Genomic DNA, 12,623 nt, shown 5'->3' with positions numbered 1-12,623 from the left:
TTTATTTGAATGGTCCAAATTATTAAGTTATGTTAATTCATTTTGCTGATCTTCATAAATTTAAGCCATCTTCACCCAATCCTTAAAGGCCTTCTCAGAGGCCGTGATATTGTGAGTATGTTTTAACCTAAGACCAGAAGCTTAGCCAATTTTCTTTAAAGACTTTAATATCGGAAAGCATTTGAAAATATAGTAACCAAAATTTCACAAAAATTACCAATAGTACTATTCTTATTATATTTTTAATTAAGATAAAACTTACATTAACCTTAAAAAATAGAACACTGAAGTTCAGAAATTAAAATGTGCTTCTGGCTCTGCTGAATCTCGTTAGAAAAGTTAAGTAATATCTGTAACCCTGTTTTCAACCTATGAAATGGTTGTATTAACTGCATATTTTCTAAAGTCTGTATTAGCTCTAAAATGATTTCATCCGTTGCATGAACCTATTATGCTCCACATATTTAAGGGATCGAAGGTTTAAGTTAAAATAGATTTATATTGCCAAATGTTGGCCACTTAAGAGTGTAATGAAATGTTGTTACAGTGGGGGCAGGGAGTAAGAAGGTGGATATCCTACTCAGTGAAAGCAGTCATACTGAATAATACAGCAAGTTTCGGCTATTTCGTTAGCTGGTCAATTCAAGAAAATGCTTAAAGGCAAATGAGAAGGTTATTGCAAATCTCATGTATTTTGCTCTTCTATTAAGACCAACCCATTGAACATATTTTGAAATGGCCATTTCCCCTGTGGCAGGTTTACAAAGTAAACAAGTAATATGTCTTCACTGGCAAAGGTAACCCAGGAACCTGCAGCAAATCAATTTATCATGTTGGGATGTTTTATTTTAGTTAGATGTAACCTGGGGAGAATTTTTATAAAAAAAAGCAAGGATAATATTACTGAGTGTGATTGGAATCTGTTTGGCTCTGAGTTACCACCACTGGAATTCCCAGGTCTTAAAATTCTCCCCTGCAGTACAAGACAGCAGGGCCCTTGTACAGTCTCTCTGGGGGCCATCCAAATGGTCCAGTTAGAGCTGGCAGATTGGCCTCCACTGGGACACCTCCTGGCCTTACCCATTAAAGCAGCTCAAGAGCCTCTACCATTAGCTCTGTCATATCTCTGGCCTCCAAATCCTAGTCATGATGGATTTGGGGTTTCATTGCCTGCAGCTTGGAGAAAAAGAGACATCTCCCCATCATTGCTATAACTATTAGTGACTTTCCTATGACTTAGTCTTAGTGTTGCCTTTTTCCATATCCTTAGAAAACTGAGATTAATCAATACATTATGTGGGGGTCAGAAGACAGATAACTGTTATAGCCAAAATAATGTGTCCTACTAAAAATCAGCCTTCAGAACTAACTTCAAGCATCTTGCCAATCATTTTTCTGAATAAGTTTCTTCTGTGCCCTTATTTCTGTGGAGTCTTTGTTCTTGTGTCCTGGGTACTTCGATGAACTCTACTGTTTCCCCAGAGGCTCTTTGGGTCATGTGCAAAACAAACTGAGCAGCACTTAGCAGTGCAAAGTTTCTGAAAATAGTTATGCAGATCAACCCGCCTGCCCCCATCAAGTCCCATGCAACTCCACCCCCACTCTGGAGACCACACTGCACCATAAGGCAACACTTTTTAAGCACAGTATGAGCTTGCTAACAACCTCACACCGAACAAGAAAATTGACTCACTGTAATGATTTATGAGCTTGCTGTAAAACTTCAAACTTTTCCAAGCTTCTTGGAAAAGTACTTCAAATAGTTCTTTCTAATCCCTTCACTTCCCCCCCATATCAATTCCTAGAATTAAATGCAATCTTACCTTTGCTTAGTCTCCATACCCATGTCCTGACTCAGAATCCAATTTCTATATTATGATGATGAATATAAAACTATGGAGTAGAAGAGTAGATAAAAAGATACATTGGATATATAGATACATTTGATACATCTCTTGCTGTAGCAAATATCTCGAAGGATATAAAGATTAGTAGAATTTTAAAATTTGCTTCATTTGCATATCATGGCAGGTAGAACTCTTAGGCCTACAGCCCCCTCTACTGGGTGGATTTCCCATGTTTATTATGCATAGACAACAGTGGAAGTGACAAGTAAATTCAAGGAATTAGATCTCATGGACAGAGCGCCTGAAGAACTATGGACGGACGTCATGACATTGTACAAGAGGCAGGGATCAAAACCATCCCCAAGAAAAAGAAATGCAAAAAGGCAAAATGGTTGTCTGAGGAGGCCTTACAAATAGCTGAGAAAAGAAGAAAAGCTAAAGGTAAAGGAGAAAAGGAAAGATATACCCATCTGAATGCAGAGTTTCAAAGAATAGCACAGAGAGATAAGAAAGCCTTCCTCAGTGACCAATGCAAAGAAATAGAGGAAAACAACAAAATGGGAAAGACTAAAGATCTCTTCAAGAAAATTAGAGATACCAAGGGAACATTTCATGCAAAAATGGACACAATAAAGGACAGAAATGGTATGCACCTAACAGAAGCAGAAGATATTAAGAACAGATGGCAAGAATACACAGAACTATACAAAAAAGGTCTTTATGACCCAGATAATCAAGATGGTGTGATCATTCACCTAGAGCCAGATATCCTGGAATGCAAAGTCAAGTGGGTCTTAGGAAGCATCACTATGAAAAAGCTAGTGGAGGTGATGGAATTCCAGTTGAGTTCTTTGAAATCCTAAAAGATGATGCTGTGAAAATGCTGCACTCAGTATGCCAGCAAATTGGGAAAGCTCAGCAGTGGCCACAGGACTGGAAAAGGTCAGCTTTCATTCCAATCCCAAAGAAAGGCAATGCCAAAGAATGCTCAAACTACCACACCTTTCAATTCATCTCACACATACTGGCAAAGTAATGCTCAAAATTCTCCAAGCCAGACTTCAACAGTACATGAACTTCCAGGTTTCCATCTGGATTTAGAAAAGGCAGAGGAACAAGAGATCAAATTGCCAACATCCGTTGGATTACTGAAAAAGCAAGAGCATTCCAAAAAAACATCTACTTCTGCTTTATTGACTATGCCAAAGCCTTTGACTGTGTGGATCACAGCAAACTGTGAGAAGTTGTCAAAGAAATGGGAATACCAGACCACCGTACCTGCTTCCTGAGAAATCTGTATGTAGGTAGAAGCAACAGTTAGAACCAGACATGGAACAACAGACTGGTTCCAAATCAGGAAAGGAATACGTTGAGGCTGTCTGTTGTCACCCTGCTTACTTAACTTATACGCAGAGTACACTATGAGAAACAGTGGGCTGGATGAAACATAAGCTGGAATCAAGATTGCTGGGATAAATATCACTAACCTCAGATACACAGATGACTCCACCCTTATGGCAGAAAGCGAAGTAGAACTAAAGAGCCTCTTCATGAAAGGGAAAGAGGAGAGTGAAAAAGTTGACTTAAAACTCAACATTCAGAAAACTAAGATCATGGCATCTGGTCCCTTTATGGCAAATAGATGGGGAAACAGTGGAAACAGTGAGAGACTTCATTTTAGGGGCTCCAGAATCACTGCAGATTGTGACTGCAGCCATGCAATTAAAAGACTCTTGCTCCTTGGAAGAAAAGCTATGACCAACCTAGACAGCATATTAAAATACAGAGACATTACTTTGCCAGCAAAGGTCTGTCTAGTCAAAGCTATGGTTTTTCCAGCAGTCATGTATGGATGTGAGAGTTGGACTATAAAGAAAGCTGAGCACCGAAGAATTTTTGAAGCCTTGTTTGGAGAAGACTCTTGAGAGTCCCTTGGACTGCAAGGAGATCCAACCAGTCAATCCTAAAGGAAATCAGTCTTCAACGTTCATTGAAAGGACTAATGCTGAAGGTGCAACTCCAATACTTTGGCTACCTGATGGGCTCATTGAAAAATACCCTGATGCTGGGAAAGATTGAAGGCAGCAATAGAAGGTAACGACAGAGGATGAGATGGTTGGATGGCATCACTGGCTCGATGGACATGAGCCTGAGCAAGCTCCAGGAGCTGGTGATGGACAGGGATGCTGCAGTCCAGGGGGTTGCAAAGAGCTGGACTGAGTGACTGAACTAACTAATCAGAAGGTATTTGTCATCCTTTTAGGAATCTGTTGCTCATATCTAATTAAATCAACAATGTCCCTGTTCTGACTTATAGGAGCCATATAGGAACATGAACATGGATTCTGTTTTAAACAAACTCCCCCTTTATTTTATTTGCTCATAAATCCAGAGTCCATACTATTAAATTAATTAAAGAGGCCAACAGACTGAAGTGGTGCCTATGTAAGCAAACCAAATTCTAACCATGAAGATGCCTCAAGGTTACAAAATTGAAACCTCAGGACAACTGATCACAAACAACTGAACTGACTGAATAATTTCCTTATTTTGTCCTGTCTCTTCTCTGTAAAAAATCTCTCCTGGAGCTTCCCTGGGTGGAGTTCTCCTAACCACTTCCAGTTTGGCACTGCTCAGATCCCATTAATTTTTGTTGAAATAAACTTAAAATTTTAATGTGCCTCAGTTCATCTTTTAACAGCACTTGCCATAAAGATACTATTTCCTTTTTTTCCTCCTAAACACCTGATATCATTAGCAAATGAGATTCATTAGGGCCACAAGCTCGTTAATTGATGGTTAAACATCAGGTATTGGATGTCTATCATGTATGCTATACTAGGATGCAGGTACCGAGAAAACTGAGAGTTGTTTTGTTTGATGTATTTGTCTAATTGATTTTGCGTATGCTTTTTAAAAAAAAGGAATGAAGAACAACACAATGAAATACATTAGATTGCTTTTTTAAAAAAGCAATAAACAAACAACACAATGAAACACATAAGCAATAAACAAACAGCAAACACAGTGGGACAATGACACAGTGGAACTCGTGAAATATCCCGCTTTTCCTAAAAAAGGAGTACAGCTAGTTACTCCCCACAACCACGCCCGGGTACTTAAGCAAACACAGTCTGACTAAAGTCTTGGTAGTGATAGACGTTTCTGAGTCTTTGACACGACTGAGTGACTGGACTGAACAATGTGGTTTCTGCTAACTCTCCTAGGAAGGAGAAAAACATTCTGGTCAAGACCCTCATAGGTAAACATGAGCTTCCTCAGCATGAGAGCACTGTCATATTGGGAGGCCTCTGGTTTGCAGTGGAAAGAGTCTTGGCTGAGTTATGAGATTTGGGGAATGCTGATTCCTTAGAGTCAATATTTACTTTTTCTGTTGGTGGTAGAAGGGTAGAAAGGACGAAAAGAAAGTTAAAAGAAATGATCAACTTTAAGTCTCTGGTGTAATATTTAATTGGAAGTATCAAAGCCATAGACTGTGTGTGTGATACACAAACAAAATTGTGCACTCACTTTAAAATTAATTAGGCAAAGAGATACACACGTATATGGAAATTATATACGTCACACAATATCAATTATGTCTTTCAGATACTTGTTAGCAAAAATGGTTCTGATCATCAGTATCAATCATTGCTATCATCATAGTTGACATTTATTGGTCATTTGCTATGTTTACCTTTTCTCTAATTTCTGTTCTTTTACACTCAATAGTCATGTTGAAAAATAGTTTTGAATGATGGAGTTTTTCAAGAGAGAGAACCCTATTGCTTGAGGAAGTAAATGTCTGTTATATCATTAAGTTGATGACCATATACAGAAATAGAGAAGTTTCCAATAGGAATATGGAGCTTGACGTAGGTTTCACCCCAGATGCATGGGTTATATAGGTAGAATAGTTAGAAGTCTCTGGATAGGAAAAAGCCAATCTGCACAATGAAGGAGTTTTAGAGATAGAGATAAGCTTTTTATTTCTCTCCCTCCTTGCTTCCCTCTGTCACCCCCACTCCCACTTCCCTGCCTCTTTCTCTTCTTTCACTTTGTTCCCATGAAATAACTGTTAAAAGCCACTGGACCTGCTCTATAATTTTTGACTGATACCTTGTTTGCTTCTAGGATGAGTATTTCTTTAGATGGCATAACATAGATCTGTTTGCTCTTGAATTGTTTTTCTATAAACCAGGAGCCACATCTGAAGACAAAGATCACACCCCTTGTTAATAATTCTTAGGAAATATATTATATACAAAGGGACCAAGAAGAGGCCATTGTGAAGAAGGCCATGTAAGCAGCATTAAACAGATGTCATAAACATCTCTTTAGCGGTCAGGGATTATTATTGAAATACACATGGAGGCAGGGCAGAGATGTTTCAGTCTTTATTCTTTTCTAATTCTTTTTAGGATTAGATTTTCTTAAATTAGTCACACTTCCCTGAAGGCCAGTGTGAAAGCATACATTACACAATGCCAGGACCAAAACACCAAAGTAGCTTCCCACCTCCCCTAAGCCGGAGGCTGTTTATGTTGGGTACTAGCTCCCTCTGGTTCTTATCAAAGTCAACCTTAGGAGGAGAGCCAGATGTAATTGTCCTGTATGTGATGATGACTGAGAGCTGACAATTAATCTTTCTCTTGTTACTGATATTTGTATTTTGGTGGAAAAATCTTTTATAGAAAGGGATCAAAACTTTCATCCTGGAATTTCAAGTCATCTTGGAGAGTTTGTGGGGAGTGTATAGTAGTAGATATAGATGGGACATTGTTTCTGCCCCCCACTTCTTCCCTTTTTCTCTTTCCTGCTGAATTCATATTTATAAAGACGTCTATTGATACTGCAAATGACTGAATTTGAATCCTGGATCAGTCATTTGCTTGAAATATGCTTTTGGACAAATGAACTTATCTCTGAACTTCTGTCTGTGAATTAGTAAGGATTAAATTAAATTGTTTTTTATATATGGTTACAATTGGCCCCTGATGTTATTTCTTTGTCATGTGTGGCAAGCATTTGTTTTCCAGAAATGAATTGAGTGACTGTAAACTCTATTCCACAGCCTAAATAAAACCATACATACAACCATTAATTCATTCTCTTACCTGCATGTTCCATCCACTTTCAACATGTCTTGTGTTAACTATTGCATACAAATCAAAGTGATGAACATTTGGGATGTTAGTCATGACTTTAAATACTAATACCAGAAAGAGAAGGACCTTGTAATTAGAAGATTGTTATTATACCAAATCATAAAATGTCACTTAGAGGGTTATTAATAAGATGTTGCAATGGAAACAAAAAATATATTGAATAGTCAGTGACACATGGAAATAGGGATAAAATAAGAAAAGTACAAAGGAAAGCTGAGGATGCTTAAAGATGCCAAGTGATGAGGACAGAAGCAGATCCATGTATAACATCATCAATCACGTTTCAGCCTCCAGGTGATAGGCAGCAAGGCCTGGGAAGCCACGCTTGGTATAAAGATAGGGACTTCCACAACTGAGGGGACTGTGAGGAGAGTGAAACGACAGACATTGCTCTTCTACTTGCTCAGACTGTTTCAAAGAATGGTCTTCTGAGCACTCCTGACCTAGTTGGTACAAAAGCAAAGCAAAACAAAATAACAGCAATGGTTGCACATTTTGATCTGGGAGTGTATTTCTGGCATGGAGCAGCAGATCATGTTTTGATTTAGTATTGCTTTGATCTAGTACGATTCTTCTTTTCCTTCCCCCTTCACTTTCTTCTTCTTTCTCCTTCCTCTTCCTCTCCCCTTCTCCTCCCACTCCTCATTCTTCTCCTCCTCCTCCTTCAAAAATCCCAGCCTAGTCATCCCATTCTAGGATCTCATCAATCACTTTTCAGAATCATGTTATCTTATTTTTCTTACAGGAAACATGTAGGTGGTGGGTCTTTGTGGTAAGGCACCATCTCTAGCTTCCTTCAGTTCAGTTCAGTCGCTCAGTCATGTCTGACTCTTTGTGACCCCATGATCTGTGGCACACCAGGCCTCCCTGTCCATCACCAACTCCTGGAGTTTACTCAAACTCATGCCCATTGAGTCGGTGATGACAGCAAACCGTCTCATCCTCTGTCATCCCCTTATCCTTTCACTTTCAATCTTTCCCAGCATCAGGGGCTTTTCAAATGAGTCAGCTCTTCACATCAAGTGGCCACAGTATTGGAGTTTCATCTTCAACATTAGTCCTTCCAAAGAATATTCAGGACTGATTCCCTTTAGGATGGACTGGCTGGATCTCCTTGCAGTCCAAGGGACTCTCAAGAGTCTTCTTCAACACCACAGTTCAAAAGTATCAATTCTTTGGTGTTCAGCTTTCTTTATAGTCCAACTCTCACATCCATACATGACCACAGGAAAAACCATAGCCTTGACTAGATGAACCGTTGTTGGCAAAGTAATGTCTCTGCTTTTGAATATGCTATATAGGTTGGTCATAACATTTCTTCCAAGAAGTGTCTTTTAATTTCATGGCTGCAATCACCATCTGCAGTGATTTTGGAGCCCAAAAAATAGTTTTTCACTGTTTCCACTATTTCCCCATCTATTTCCCATGAAGTGATGGGACCAGATGCCATGATCTTAGTTTTCTGAATGTTGAATTTTAAGCCAACTTTTTTACTCTCCTCTTTCACTTTCATCAAGAGGCTCTTTAGTTCTTCTTCACTTTCTGCCATAAGGGTAGTGTCACCTGCATATCTGAGGTTATTGATATTTCTCCCGGCAATTTTGATTCCACCTTGTGTTTCATCCAGATCAGCGTTTCTCATGATGTACTTTGCATGTAAGTTAAATAAGTAGGGTGACAGTATACAGCCTTGACGAACTCCTTTTCCTATTTGGAACCATCTGTTGTTTCATGTCCAGTTCTAACTGTTGCTTCCTGACCTGCATACAGATTTCTCAAGAGGCATGTCAGGTGGGATGGTATTCCCATCTCTTTCAGAATTTTCCACAGTTTATTGTGATCCACACAGTCAAAGGCTTTGACCTAGTTAATAAAGCAAAAATAGATGTTTTTCTGGAATGCTCTTGCTTTTTCGATGATCCAGCAGATGTTGGGAATTTGATCCCTGATTCCTCTACCTTTTCTAAAACCAGCTTGAACATCTGGAAGTTCACAGTTCATAAATAGTTGAAGCCTGGCTTGGAGATTTTGAGCATTACTTTACTAGCATGTGCTGGTGCTGCTGCTGCTAAGTTCCTTCAGTCATGTCCAACTCTGTGCGACCCCATAGATGGCAGCCCAGCAGGCTTCTCCGTCCCTGGGATTCTCCAGGCAAGAATACTGGAGTGGGTTGCCATTTCTTCTCCATACTAGCATGTGAGATGAGTGCAATTGTGTGATAGTTTGAGCATTCTTTGGCTTTGCCTTTCTTGGGGATTGGAATAAAAACTGACCTTTTCCAGTCCTGTGGCCATGGCTGAATTTTCCAAATTTGCTGGCATATTGAGTGAAGCACTTTCATAGCATCATCTTTTAGGATTTGAAATAGCTCAACTGAAATTCCATCACCTCCACTAGCTTTGTTTGTAGTGATGCTTCCTAAGGCCCACTGGACTTCACATTCCAGAATGTCTGGCTCTAGGTGAGTGATCACACCATCGTGATCATCTGGGTCATGAAGATCTTTTTTGTACAGTTCTTCTGTGTATTCTTGCCACTTGTTCTTAATATCTTCTGCTTCTGTTAGGTCCATACCATTTCTGTCCTTTATTGAGCCCATCTTTGCATGAAATGTTTCCTTGGTATCTCTAATTTTCTTGAAGCGATCTCTAGTCTTTCCCATTCTGTTGTTTTCCTCTGTTTCTTTCCACTGAACACTGAGGAAGGCTTTCTTATCTTTCCTTGCTATATTTTGGAACTCTGCATTCAAATGGGTATATCTTTCCTTTCCTCCTTTGCTTTTCTTCTTTTCACAGCTATTTGTAAGACCTCCTCAGACAGCCATTTTGCTTTTTTGCATTTCTTCTTCTTGGGGATGGACTTGATCCCTGTCTCTGTGCAGTGTCGTGAACCTCCGTCCATAGTTCATCAGGCACTCTGTATCAGATCTAGTCCCTTAAATCTATTTCTCACTTCCACTGTATAATTGTTAGGGATTTGATTTAGGTCATACCTGAATGGTCTAGTGCTTTTCCCTACTTTCTTTAAGTTAAGTCTGAATTTGGCAATAAGAGGTTGATGATCTGAGCCACAGTCAGCTCCCGGTCTTATTTTTGTTGACTGTATAGAGCTTCTCCATCTTTGGCTGCAAAGAATATAATCAATCTGATTTCAGTGTTTACCATCTAGTGATGTCCATGTGTAGAGTCTTCTCTTGTGTTATTGGAAGAGGGTGTTTGCTATGACCAGTGTGTTCTCTTGGCAAACCTTTATCAGCCTTTGCCCTGCTTCATTCTGTACACCAAGGCCAAATTTACCTCTTACTCCAGGTGACAGCTACTCTAGCTTCCTCACTGTTCTCCTTCTTGCATGGAGGAGGAGGGTGCATCAATAAATCTCAGCAGTTTGTACTGTAGATACTTCAGTCCCTTGAATTTGTATTTTCTAATCTTTGGCATACAAAGGAAAAGATAACATGAAACCCGTTCTTTTATCATGGCAAGATTTGCTCAGCTTGCAGTATATCGTTCCGCTAATTGCTTGTTAGTATGGAAATGGTAGGGTGCGTTACTGCTTGAAGGTTGGGGCAGACGATAGACAGCGAGGTTGCTGCACGCTCTGCTCTAAGTGGAAACCAGATGTGGAGCGATTAATTGTTCTTAGGACTGCGTTGTCAGTCGCTCAGTTCTGTCTTCCTTAGTAGCTAACAGCCTCAGTGTTTGTGCCAAGGGACTGTGTGGTATATGTAGTGAATGGTCTCTAGGAATGAAGTGGATCTGGCATAGTATGTAAGACTTTTCATGGAGACTAGAGCAGAGATCCTCATTATCAGAGATCTGCATTTTCAGACAGAGGAACTTCGCTCAAGAACAGTGAATCCACCTAAAGTATGTTGGGTGAAAGCAGTGTGATCTAGCCTGAAGGAATTGCCCGCACTTTACACTGTGTATACACAGGCATGATGCTTGGAGATCCCAGCCCGGTACAGTTAGGACTAGATCTCTGACTGGAGCCTTTGCCTCAATCTAGGCTGAACAACTGAGATTTCACTGTACTAGGCTGACTCCATACAAAACAATTATCTTGGTGCCAGATTTCATATTGGGAATTAAGAAAGATCAATAGCAGCACATTTCTGAGTCTTGAGTCTGCAAAATTTTGTAGCCAACCATTTCCTGGTGTCAGTGGGTAGTCCTAGGAAGTTAAGAGCAAAATTATAGTGTCTTGATCCTGCCCTTACTTTACATTTTCTCTGAATTTTCTAGCAACCGTTTTGGCAACATTCTTTTATGGTACTTAGTCCTGGCTTCTCCCAGTTTTCCTCCTAGGATTCTATGAAGTTTGAGATTAGGTGCTTGCATCTTCCCTGTGTCCTGCTTGCTATTAGCGACATATTAAATTCTTGTGAAATGATTTAATGAATACATGAATGCCTTCTAGGTCAAACACAATACTTACTGAATTCCCTCATTGAGAATACAGGAAAAAAAATAAAGTGATTTTCTTAGAGTCAACCAAGGTCTCCTGCCTTGTTGATTCATTTGTTCATTAACCAAACATGTATTAGGTGCCAGAAAGAATGAAAAGATTGATTAATAGATGCTGAGATCTTTGCCATATTCAGCGCACATTTCAAAGGTTTGAAGTAAATACAGTGAAAAATAAAGTATGCTCTCCATTTTTAAAGAATGATAGTCCAGTGAACTATGCAGTGAGGTAGACACAACATTAATTTAAAATGTATTATTACACTGGAGGTGTACCTGTGGTGCTGTTACACACAGAGAGGAAGACATACCTCAGTCTGTGAGGTTTGGGGAGCTGCTAAGAGAAAGCAAGATAAGAGTTTTAATCTTGGTTTTTAAAGGAAAGCTAACTCGGCAGAGGTGAGGGTTTGAGGCAAGGAGACAAAGTGGGCAGAGAGAGAGAGGCACAGAGGGTCAGTGTTCAGTCTGACACAGTCCACCGTATGAATGAATGAGGAAAGATCTGCTTTTCATGGCTAATTAACTTTCCAACGATCCCCTGCTATATATGCACAGCCATTAGAGAATTCTTTTCAGGGTGTTTCCCTATTATAACCATTTGGAGATGTGAGAAATTACATTCAACAGCCCGGAAAACTACCCTCAGAGCTTTCATTAGCATCTGTGTAGCATCTCCTTGTACTGGTAAATATCCAGATTCCTATCTCTAGTACCCTGATTTTAATGCTGGCAAAGAAAACCCAAGCACCCATCAGGAAATAAAATATTTATCCTGCATGCTACCATAAACAAAGCTGTTGGAATGGTGCAAATTTTAATGTGATGAGATAAATATCACAGGAGTGGGATAAGATAAATAATGTGTTTTCCCCAGGACATAAAGATGTACTGGCAGTGATCAGAGGACAAGTGGGGAGCAGTTTCTCCAGGAATGCCTCACAGGAAGGTGGGTGTGATCTGCTGATGTATTCGGCGGTCCTTTTCCTTCCTTGCTATGTATCAGCAGTGCCTGCTTTCAGGAATCTGGCAATGACTTCATCCCCGTGTGCAGGACCCCAAGGTAGTCATGGGGGTGGGAGGTAATCCTCAGGAAAGAGAAGTTCTGTCCCTCCTACTCTCATAATGTATGTCATTTACTATCT

The sequence above is a fragment of the Bos mutus genome, chromosome 26, assembly GCF_027580195.1.
Source record: "Bos mutus isolate GX-2022 chromosome 26, NWIPB_WYAK_1.1, whole genome shotgun sequence".
NCBI lineage: Eukaryota > Metazoa > Chordata > Mammalia > Artiodactyla > Bovidae > Bos > Bos mutus.
The sequence above is the reverse complement of the archived record's forward strand: the minus strand, read 5'-3'. Positions refer to the sequence as shown.